This window comes from Pipra filicauda, unplaced genomic scaffold (genome assembly GCF_003945595.2).
Source record: "Pipra filicauda isolate LSUMZ 115617 unplaced genomic scaffold, ASM394559v2 scaffold108_size2327098_pilon, whole genome shotgun sequence".
Classification (NCBI taxonomy): Eukaryota; Metazoa; Chordata; class Aves; order Passeriformes; family Pipridae; genus Pipra; species Pipra filicauda.
Genome location: NW_024103529.1, coordinates 2,319,549 through 2,327,145, shown reverse-complemented (window position 1 = coordinate 2,327,145; position 7,597 = coordinate 2,319,549). Strand labels below are relative to the sequence as shown.

Below are 7,597 nucleotides of genomic sequence, written 5' to 3'. Positions count from 1 at the left end.
CCCTTCAACAGTCTTTTAATACAGCAGGAAATAATCCTGGATATACTGCATGTCTGACCCGTGTTTTACTTCAGCTTTATGTTTTCTTATTTCCAGTAATATGTAAACTTTGCATTAGAGCCTCTCTGGAGCCCTGGCAATTCACACAACTAAGTACTGAAGTGAGCAAGCTATTGTACAAGGCTTAACAAGCTCTACCCCTCACTCTTGCATTGTGATTAGCTCAGAATAATTACTTCTGGAGATAACTGATGAAGATCATATTACGCTGAGGCAAAACAGAGATCTGGCTAAATGTGAATTAATTACAGCTGAATAGAGAGGACAGGGGGCAAAGATATCACAGGACTATTGCTATTATTTATGAAAGGGTTCATAGAGAATTCAAATAATTCCTTATACTCACAATAGCTGTCGGAGTTGAAGCCAGCACACAGTACAGCACAAGAGGCGAAATGAAGCTCTCATCTTCTGTCCCAGGGTAGGGTTTCATCAAACTGCCATCCTGACAAAAGAAACCTTGGATATGCACCTGAAAAGTGTCGGTGTACTCAAAGTAGTAGGCGAGCAGAACAGTCCCAGCCATGATGACAAGCTGAAAATAAAGCATAATCACAGAGAGGCGTTAGTTGCTTTTTGAACAGATGCAGCTGTGCCTCTGAGCTACTCCAGTCCTGTGGACCATCCTCCCTTCACCGTCACTCTGACAGCCCCCACCATAATGGGGTGTGAGTGTGTGTGTGTGTGCTTCTGTGCCTTTGCTTTGCAACATCTGTTACATAAACCTTTTTGGCAAACGACAGTAATGAACGTCTCAGATAGGAGCAGGTCTGTGCAGAGGGACGGGGGCTGTGACAGCCACTTCATCAAAGGGCATGTGAGTGTCAACAGTAGCGACGATCGATGGCAGTGCCAGGATGAGGGGCAGGAACCAGCAGCAGTGACAGCTTAAACCTGTGCACAGTGGTAAAGGATTATTACAAAGGAAAAAGGAAGCTAAATGTTTCCCTCCTGCAACTGCAAGCCCATGCTGGGGAATGTGCACTTTCTGCTAATCCAGAAGAGCCCTCTGTGTCCCAGTAGAAAACTTGCCTCCTGCCACTCACCCTTCCTTAGAGCTGCTTCTTATGAGTAAAGCTTTAGAAGTCTACTCAGAAGTCCTGACCCTCCAACCAACCAGTGGGGGCTCCTGTACATTGCCTGGCTTCCCCACTCCAGCACAGCTGCTTTTGAAAAAACTGGCTTGAGTCTGAAATTTCATTTTTAGATATAAATGCAGGGAGCAGTTCTGGTCTCTGTTTTCACAGTTTATGGCTGGCTAAAAGGGTTAGTTGGAACCTCAGCTATCCACTTTTTTGGTATATCTCCACAGTTACTGCGCATGTCAGTGTCTGCATCAGCTTCCAGGACTGTTTCAACAACACAGCTCAGAACAATCTCACCGAAGTTGTCACTGACCTCACCTCCTGAAAGTAAGCATATTTACTAATTTTTGTTCCCTCTTTGCCAGACTGCAAAGGAAATCTCACATCACAGTCCTCATCAATGACAGAAACAGCAATATTGATTTATAACTGTTTGTTTAGAGGTAATGGTTCTAAACTAAAAGAGGATCAATTCAGATTAGATATAAGGATGACGTACTTTACAGTGAGGGTGGTAAAACACTGGTACAGGTTGCCCAGGGAGGTGATGGACACTTCATCCCTGCAAGTGTTCAAGTCCAGGCTGTACAGGGCTTTGAGCAGCCTGGTCTACTGAAAGGTGCGTTCCTTCTCATTGCAGGAGGGATAGACTAGATGGCCCCTAAAGGTTCCCTCCAAACCAAACATTTCTATGAATCTATGATTCTAAATTATGACAAACACAGGATCTGATTCAGAATCCTCTTTATGAACACTAGTGCCTTCTGCCACTATTACAAGAGTTGTTACATATACAAGTTATCTTGCCACAACACAGAAAATAATGAAGAAAGGGAAATAACCAATGCCAAAGTGGCCCGGTTTTGGTATTTTGCCTTCAGGATTTCTGCATCGAAACTGTCTTGCTGTGAGATTATTGCAAGACTTTTGAAAACTAATTTTGGCAATTCCAGTGCAAATATACACTTGAAGCTATCCATGCATTCCTCTGGCCTGACCTTGCACACATGCTCTGACACACAGCCAGACATTAAAGCCATTGTATATTTGAATGAGAGTTGGACTAAAATTAGAAAAAGTCCCACAAAATGAGAGAAGTCACAGATGAAAGTAGAGGATCGCAGAATCCTCAACAGTGGTTGAGGTTGGAAGGGACCTCTGGAGGTCAGTTAGACCACCCTCCTCTGCTGAAGCAGAGACACTTTCAGTTGGCTGCCCAGATGGCTTTTGAACATCTCCACAGACGCAGTCTTCACAACCTCCCTTAGCCACTTGTAAAACAGACTTAAGAAGGTCACAATAAAGCCCTAGTTCAGAAATTCCACACCCTCTCCCATTTTTTACCTTTAAAATGAATAATCTCATTTTGTAGCCATATTATTTTCAAGACCTTATACCTGCCCAAAAGGAAGTTTTTTTAGCAAACTTAAAGCAAGATGTTGCTATTTGTGTATTCCCCAGAGACCCCTACAGCACGCTGGATGAGTCCATGAGATTCCCTATAAACAAACACAGCCCTATAACTAAGGACTCAGAACTTAATTTAGACCTGAATTTAACTCCTTGAGCAGCTGCAGTTTTCCTGATCAACCTTGGGCAACTCAGTTTTATTAATTAACATCAGAGGAAGGCAATGACAGTATCACTGTGTGACATGCCCAGATTAACACATTGGAGATTACATGATTCTTGGATATATAGGTATTTAAACTCAGTTCTAGCACCTCAGATTCCCTGGGCTGTCTGAAGCAATTTGAGCCACCCTTCCTGGCCCAAACACACTCCCAGACATACTTTAGGTTGTCAGCCCCAGCCAGCAAACAGAGGGGAGAGAACAGGAGAGGGGACAATACACAGTAGTTCTTTTCCCCTCTTACTGGGAAAGGGAGAAAAGCAGATTACTGAACTTATAACCTTCTTTGGGTGTCTGTCGGGGTTTACAGCAGGTCTGCTGGAAGAAAGACAGGACTATAAAAGCAAATATCCTGAACTTTTTGCAAAATCACAATGAGCTTGCTAGAGCTTAGTCACTATGAGTCTACAAATGCTGAATCATCGTGAGTGTGCTACAGGGCAGCCAATCCTGACGCATGTTTCTTTAAGACACCAATTGTAGTGTAACATGTATGTTATACCAAGGGTTATAAATGTCAGTGACTTGTTACAACAAAGGATCTATCCCTCTCCTGTCCTATTTTTGGAAGAAGACTGTTTCTGTGTCACTTTGGCCGTCTCAACAGCGACAGGTGTCATATGGAAAAAAACTGCTTTTCAAAAAATGTTGGGTTTTTACACAGGAGAAATATGTCACTTATCCCAAATGTGGACTCTAGATGTCAGCTGCACAATTAACTCTCTCCCATTGCCAAATGCTGCCTCAGTGCTGCATGAAACCCCCTCCTGCATGTCCTGGTTGATCAAGGGAAGCTAGTCAATGTAATTTTTTTGGATTTCATTAAAGCTTTCGATACTATCTCTCACAGGATCCTTCTGGACAAACTGTCCAGCCCACAGCTGGAAAAACGCATCATGTGATGGGGGACCAATTGGCTCATGGGTTGAGCACAAAAGGTAATAGTGAATGAGGCAACATCAGACTGGCGACCTGTCACTAGTGGGGTTCCACAGGGTTCCACCTGTGCTCTTCAACATCATCATAAGTGACTTCGACATGTTCAGAACTGGAAGGGACACTGAGCAAGTTTGCAGATGACACAAAACTGGGAGGAGCTGTTGACTCCCTCCAAGGCAGAGAGGCCCTGCAGAGAGACCTTGACAAATCAGAGGGCTGGGCAATCACCGACCATATCAAGTTCAACAAAGGAAAGTGCTGGATTCTGCACCTGGGATGGGGCAGCCCTGGATATATGGACAGACTGGGAAATGAGAGGCTGGAAAGCAGTGCAAAGGACCTGAGGGTCCTGGTCGATGGCTAATTGGCCATGAGTCAGCAGTGCAGGAGGGCCAACTGTGTCCGGGGGGCATCAGGAAAAGCATCGCCAGCCAGGCAAGGGAGGGGATTGTCCCACACTGCTCTGACCTGAAGTGGCCTCACCTGAAATATTGTGGCAGTTTTGGGCACCACAATATAAGAAAGATATTAAGCCATTAAGTCCAGAGGAGGGCAATGAAGATGGTGAAGTGTGTTGAGGGGAAGCCGTACGAGGAGTGGCTGAGGGCACTTGGTTTGTTCAGCTGGAGAAAAGGAGACTGAGGAGAGAACTCATTGCAGTTACAGCTTCCTTGTGAGAGGAAGAGGAGGGGCAAGCACTGATCTCTTCTCTGTGGTGACCAATGGCAGGACCCGAGGGAATGGCCTGAAGCTGTGTCAAGGAGCTTAGGTTGGAGCTTAGAGAAAAATTCCTCACCCAGAGGGTGGTTGTGTGCAGAAACAAGTTCTCCAGGGCACTGGTCACAGCACCAAGGCTGACAGAGCTCAAGAAGTGTTTGCATGATACACTCAGGCACAGGGTGTGACTCTTTGGGATGGTCCTGTGCAGGGCCAGGAGCTGGACTCAATGACTCTAGTGGGTCCCTTTCAACTCAGCATATTCTGTGATTCTAAAATACAGCTCTAGACCAACATAAATCAACATTGACCTGAACATTACAGATCACACAATCACAGAATTGTTTGGGCTGAAAGGGACCTTAAAGCTCATCTCATTCTAATCCCTTGCCATGGGCAGGGATACCTTCCACTAGACCAGGTTGCTCAAAGCCTCGTCCAACCAGGCCTTGAGATATATCAATAATGAATCCAATCCTGTTAACACTTCAGTTTCTGTGTTTTGTTCTTTTGAGAAAGAAAACAAGCATACAAAATCTGCAAAAGAGATCTGAATTGTGAACACATCATATCCTGTAGGTGATGTCTCCACCATCTCATGGAAACAGTAACAGCAGATATTGGAAATTAGACCTCCAGCTCAACAGATCCTACCACAGTCACACAGTGACAAGGGATGATGTGAGGTACAGCTGTTACCACTAATGTGAGCAAAATTTATGCTGCTCATACAGTCAGTGAAGACCTGACCACATCTGTGTGGCATGTTCCTGTGCCTCATCTTGAGGCACTGCTCCAAGGAGCTTCCCAGAAAAAGGCAACCAGAAACCTGGAGAACTTACTTTCTTCTTCCTTTTCTTTTTCCTTTTCTCTTTCTGTTCTACTAGGCGACTATTTCAAATCTATTTACTGCGATATGACTGAGGTAACTGGCTGTTTGTGCAGGGGAAATTCTAATTGCAACTGTTGCACAGTGGTAATTTGTGACTGAGGCACAGAAGGCAAGAAGGTCCAAGTGCAAGAAGGCGTCAAACTGGCTGGAAGCAGGATGCCAAAAGACAGAAAGATTCCCTGCAAGGAAGGAAACCTTCCCTGAGGGCTGAGATAAAGAACAGCTGCAATGTTGCCTTGTAGATGTCTTGGAATTTGAGTGCTCTGGGACGGAAGCTCAGTGGCCACCTCTGTGCAGCAGAGACAGGTTGAGGATGGACCCACAGCCAGGCAGAACTGACCCAGGCAGCTGCTCTTGGGATGGGTGCTACTGCAAATGTACACAAATGATATGTACATCCTGATGCATCTTTGCAGACTCCTTGTAGAATTATGGCAGTAGGACTCTGTCCAATGTACTTTTCATTATTTTTTTCTTTATATACAAGCACAAATGTGTTTAATTTCCCTTGATGGGTACCTTAAAAATTCCCCAAAATTCATTTCAATTTACTCGTCACAGATGCCTTATAAATTTCAGACCCCTAACTTTTTTGATTTCTAAAATTAGGACCCAAAATGACAAATGTGGAAATTCCTGAATTTCGCAGCCACAGTCCATTAACAGCAGATAGCAACTTTGCCTTTTCTCCCTATTTTCAGGTTTACATCCATTGAAGGGAGCAGTGAAGAAGAGCAGGTAGGCTGACTTAAGAGAAAGGCTGCACAGTTACATAATTCAGAAAACACAACACATTTTAATGCTGACATTTTACAAGTTTTATTTATTAAAACCTTATAAACTCATTTCCTTGAGTTTACTTGGAAAAAATTAAAAATGCTCAATAATTCACTTTAGAAAAGCAGCCAATGAATAGAAGTGTTTAAGGTGCTTAATGGCCTCGATTACCACAGTATTTAACCATGTCATAATCCTCAGTATTTATCACCACTACTCCATTGTAAGATAAGAAAATGCTCTTATCACCATTTTACAGAGAGGGGACAAAAGCCGAGGAGATAAAATGACTGCCCTTAGGTCACAGCAGAGCCTGTGGCAGAGCCAAGATTTACCTTTCTTCTGGACCAGATTTTTTTGGTTTAGTCAATAATCTGCATATGAAAAAGCTCAATGGTATACATGCTTAGGTCCCAATTCTGCAGAAGCTCATTCATGATAGTATTAAGAAAACACAGCCCCATTTAAAAGCTCGTGCATGAATTTAAACCTGGACTTAAGCAACTGGGGTGTGTTTTTTCCTCAAAGTCAGCTATTTAAATGGATTAATTATATAGCACATAACATCTGTCCCTCCACATACCCTCAAATTCTGCCCTGCTGTACAAGCCCACACTGTTTCTGTCCTTGCAGACCTTCCCGTCACTGCACACTCTTGCTCCTCTTTTAAGTTGTGGGAGTTCTCTGCAGTCAAAAAATCACTTCAATGTCCAAGAAATAGGAAGCAAGTCTTGCAATCTTCTTTGGGCAATGAGTAATTGTTTGGTGCAGAGCTAATCAGGTATTAACGTAAGATTGTGTTCTGAGACAGAAGAAAGCAAATCTTTGCAGTGGGTAGTACAGTTCAGCCCCACTAACCCTGGAGTACTGTTATACATCCAGAAATCCTCCCCTTCACCTTAATACTCTGCCAGCATAACTCAGAGACCACTGACATCCAAAATCAAAATTATGACAGCACCAGATAGCAGGACTGAAGTCCCAGAGTGTATGAACTCTCATAATTCACAGCAAAGCACTTCCCAGTTTCCTTAACAATTGGCAGGTCTTTTATTCTATATATATTTTTAATACTCTTACTCATAGAAAAGAGGCCCCTGTTTTGCAAGTAAGAAAGCAAGAGGCCAACTCCATTTGGGAAAGGGGCATAAAACTGTAAAAGACAGAGATCAATGTTAGAAGAGGGAAGACAAGGTGGGAGGCAGAATTTTTTGATCAGCCTGTACTGAAGACTCCTCAGTTATTAATAGAGGAGCAAGAAACAGAGGGAGAAAAGGAAGAGGCTGTAAAAATTTCTTGTGTACCCTCCAGCAAGAAAATGTCCATGTGTCCTATAAGACAGGCACACAGCCACTGCAAAAATTTACTTTTGTTGTGTTTTCTAACTCATATAAATCATATTTCAAGTCCAAATGAATGAATTTGAAACCACCCAAGTACTGCTGCTATTTATACAAAAATAGGTCGATTCTTTCAGCTTATCAGCCTTTCCAG

General features: G+C 43.4%; 1 long non-coding RNA gene across 2 annotated transcripts in view; it reads right to left on the bottom strand.

Moving 5' to 3' along the window:
- Window positions 1–387: 387 nt before the first annotated feature.
- The window catches only part of LOC113991778, a 95,170-nt gene continuing 87,960 nt past the window's right edge, over window positions 388–7,597 (bottom strand). For both annotated transcript variants that reach the window (XR_003542051.2, XR_003542050.2), the window contains exon 3: window positions 388–595. This is a non-coding gene — a long non-coding RNA (uncharacterized LOC113991778). The remainder of the gene's footprint in view (window positions 596–7,597) is intronic.